The sequence below is a fragment of the Triticum aestivum genome, chromosome 1A (assembly GCF_018294505.1).
Source record: "Triticum aestivum cultivar Chinese Spring chromosome 1A, IWGSC CS RefSeq v2.1, whole genome shotgun sequence".
NCBI lineage: Eukaryota > Viridiplantae > Streptophyta > Magnoliopsida > Poales > Poaceae > Triticum > Triticum aestivum.
In genome coordinates, this window is record NC_057794.1 from 173,763,615 (window position 1) to 173,767,231 (window position 3,617).

Below are 3,617 nucleotides of genomic sequence, written 5' to 3' on the forward strand. Positions count from 1 at the left end.
ACCCCTCGCACGCGTGTCCGAAAAGCTTTCCCGGACCCGACCGGGACTATCGCCACCGTTGTGTCCGGATCATCCCCAAACATCTACAAAACGTCTCCGTTTTGTTAATTGGACTTCCTAGTCTATTTTTCTCGACCGCTCAATTTATCTGGAGGGACGGATTAGCCCCTAAATGTCTCCCTCTTTCTTTATATATATATATATACTCTCTAGTCTAAATCTAGACCAAACCCTAACTTCTAGGCACTTGTCCCTGCCGCCGCCGCACTTATCTCCCAAATCCCCATCGGGATCCACCCCGATCCACCAGCGCCATGCCCCGCGTCCTTTTTCTCCTCCTCCCTGTCTCGCCCGGTGCCGGATCTCCAGTAGCACCCCACTGCCGCCGGCGAAGGCCACGTCCAGGTCGCCTCGCCTACTGTCACTCTTCCTCGATCTTCTCTACCTCCCTAAAATTCCACTCCCTCCTCTCACATCTCTCTCTTTCTCTCTGTACTGCTGCAACAGGTAGCACGCCAGGCGCCATGGCCGCTGAAGGAACTCCGCCGCCTCACCGAATCCACGCCTCCACCTCTCCCCTGCATCAAGGTCGCCAAGTGCCTGCCACCCCTGCATCCCCTGCAATGAGATAGAGCTCGCCTGATGCCTCCCTGAGCCTGTAACGTACCCAGCTCCCCGTGCCCGAGGACTTCGCGCGTGAGCTCGACCCCGAGCGCGCCCGAGCTGCTCTTTCTCCCGCTGGCCTCCTCTGCGCGCCAAGCCGTTGCCCCGCGCCAAGTCCCTCATCACCGCCGGCCTCGCGTTGACCTCCTCGCATGCGGCCGCGCCACCCACTATCGGCTTCCACTACCAGATCCGACTAGCACTCTATCGCACTTTCATGTTCCAGCCGGATCCCGGCAGCTAGGCCTCGTCCTCGGCCACCGGCGACCTCGTCGGAGCCCACCTGCGTCGCCGGCCAATTCCCCTGCTTCGCCCCTACACTGAACCTGTTTCCTGTTGATCAGAGATGCCGTGCCCGATCGCGCTGCCTCCGCTTCGCTCTGCCTACGAGGCCCAATGCGGCGGCCCAGCTCCCTCTGCCGCCAAGGCCCAGTGGTGCCTCCCCTTGGCCCGTCACCGCTTCTTCGCTTTTGGCCCACTGGCCCAATGTGAGCATAGCTCCAGTCCCTCCTCTCTGTTCAGCCCAGCAGTGCACCAGATTCAGCCCGAGAGGTGTTTTTTTTCGCAGAACATTTTAGCTAATTTCCAGAGACAGCAGTTTTGCAGGAAACCCCCTAGACAACATGCATATAATAACTCTCAATTCGTGCATCGGATTAAAATGAATTATGTATGAAAAATGGTTAGAATTATGTGTAGGTTAATTATTTGCAACTTTCATCCATGTTTAAAATGTTGTTTGGTTAAATTTGCTCCTATGCCATGCTAAAATGTTTTATTTCATAACTAAATAACCGTAACTCAGAATTTAATAAACTTTATATGTAAATGGGGTGGAAAAATGCATAGTTTAACATGGTGGACTTGCTTTGCATGTTTAACAACTCTAAAATTGTGTTTAGGGCAGATCAGTACCAAACCTAAAATATGCACATGAGGAGCTTCCGGACTTGTTGTTTTGTTGTTCCGGCCTCATTTAAACTTGCCTAGATAGATAGTTTCATTATGCTTCACCTCTTGCCATGTCCTACAACATTTAATTTTGTTGAGTACCTAACCGGGAGTGAACTAAATAAGTCACGTGGTGTTCCATCAATATGCAACCAATTGCATATTGAGCTCCACTTAATTTGTAGTTTTGGTTGTTGCACTTTGCCATGCCATGTATCTTTAAACCGGACATGCATCATAATTGTTTGCGCATCATGCCATGCTATATGATGGTTGTTTACTATGTTGTTTGCTTCTTTCCGGTGTTGCTTCTTCGGGTTGGTTCCGATAACGTCGCATTTGTGAGGATCCGTTCGACTTCATTCGTTTGTCTTCTTCATGGACTCGTTCTTCTTCCTTGTGGGATCTCAGGCAAGATGACCATACCCTCGAAACCACTTCTATCTTTACTTGCTACTTGTTCGCTCTTTTGCTATGCCTATGCTGCGATATCTACCACTTGCTTATCATGCCTCCCATATTGTTAAGCCAAGCCTCTAACCCACCTTGTCCGAGCAAACCGTTGTTTGGCTATGTTACCGCTTTGCTCAACCCCTCTTATAGAGTTGCTAGTTGCAGTTGAAGATTGGAGTTTGTTCCTTGTTGGAACATGGATATTTTGTTGGGATATCACAATATCTATTATTTAATTAATGCATCTATATACTTGGTAAAGGGTGGAAGGCTTGGCCTTATGCCTGGTGTTTCGTTCCACTCTTGCCGCCCTAGTTTCCGTCATATCGGTGTTATGTTCCCGGATTTTGCGTCCCTTACACGGTTGGGTTATAATGGGAACCCCTTGACAGTTCGCCTTGAATAAAACTCCTCCAGCAATGCCCAACCTTGGTTTTACCATTCGCCACCTAGCCTTTTTCCCTTGGGAGTCACGCATCCCAAGGGTCATCTTTATTTTAACCCCCCACCCCCGGGCCAATTCTTGTCTAAGTGTTGGTCCAAACTAGAGCGCCTTGCAGCGCCACCTCGGGGAAACTCGAGGGCTGGTTTTAGTTGTACGGATTGCTTATCCAGTGTGCCCTGAGAACGAGATATGTGCAGCTCCTATCGGGATGTCGGCGCATCGGGCGGTCTTGCTGGACTTGTTTTACCATTGTTGAGGATGTCTTGTAACCGGTATTCTGAGTCTGATCGGATTGTCTTGGGAGAAGGAATATCCTTCGTTGACCGTGAGAGCTTGTGATGGGCTAAGTTGGGACACCCCTGCAGGGATTTGAACTTTCGAAAGCCGTGCCCACGGTTATGGGAAGATGGGAATTTGTTAATGTCCGGTTGTAGAAAACCTGAAACTTAACTTAATTAAAATGCACCAACCGCGTGTGTAACCATGATGGTCTCTTCTCGGCGGAGTCCGGGAAGTGAACACGGTGTTGGAGTTATGCCTTACGTAGGTTGTTCTAGGATCACTTCTTGATCATAGTTCATCGATCGTGCTTTTGGCTTCTCTTCTCGCTCTCTTTTGTGTATGTTAGCCACCAAATATGCTAGTCGCCTGCTGCAGCTCCACCTCATACCTGTTACCCTTCCTATAAGCTTAAATAGTTTTGATCGCGAGGGTATGAGATTGCTGAGTCCTCGTGACTCACAGATACTTCCAAAACCAGTTTGCAGGTGCCGATGTTACTGGGCAGGTGACTCAACCGAGCTCAAGGAGGAGCTCGATGAAGATCTCGTTCATTGTGTTGTATCATTTCAGTTGATCAGTAGTGGAGCCCAGTTGGGGCGATCGGGGATCTGTGTAGCATTTGGGGTAGTCTTCTTTTATTTTGGTTCTATAGTCGGACCTTGATTGTATCTGGTTGATGTAATGCTTTATTCATGTATTGTGTGAACTGGCGATTGTAAGCCAACTATGTATCTCTTTCCCTTATGTATTACATGGGTTGTGTGAAGATTGCCTCACTTTCGACATTTCTTTCAATGCGGTTATACCTCTAAGTCGTGCTTCG

The 3,617-nt window shown here is 49.1% G+C and overlaps 1 long non-coding RNA gene across 1 annotated transcript; it reads left to right on the plus strand.

The window, feature by feature from the left end:
- The first annotated feature begins 232 nt into the window (after positions 1 to 232).
- On the plus strand, positions 233 to 1,495 carry LOC123110951 (uncharacterized). Its single transcript, XR_006453915.1, has 2 exons — positions 233 to 405; positions 508 to 1,495. It is a non-coding gene; the product is annotated as an uncharacterized lncRNA (long non-coding RNA).
- The last annotated feature ends 2,122 nt before the right edge of the window (positions 1,496 to 3,617 follow it).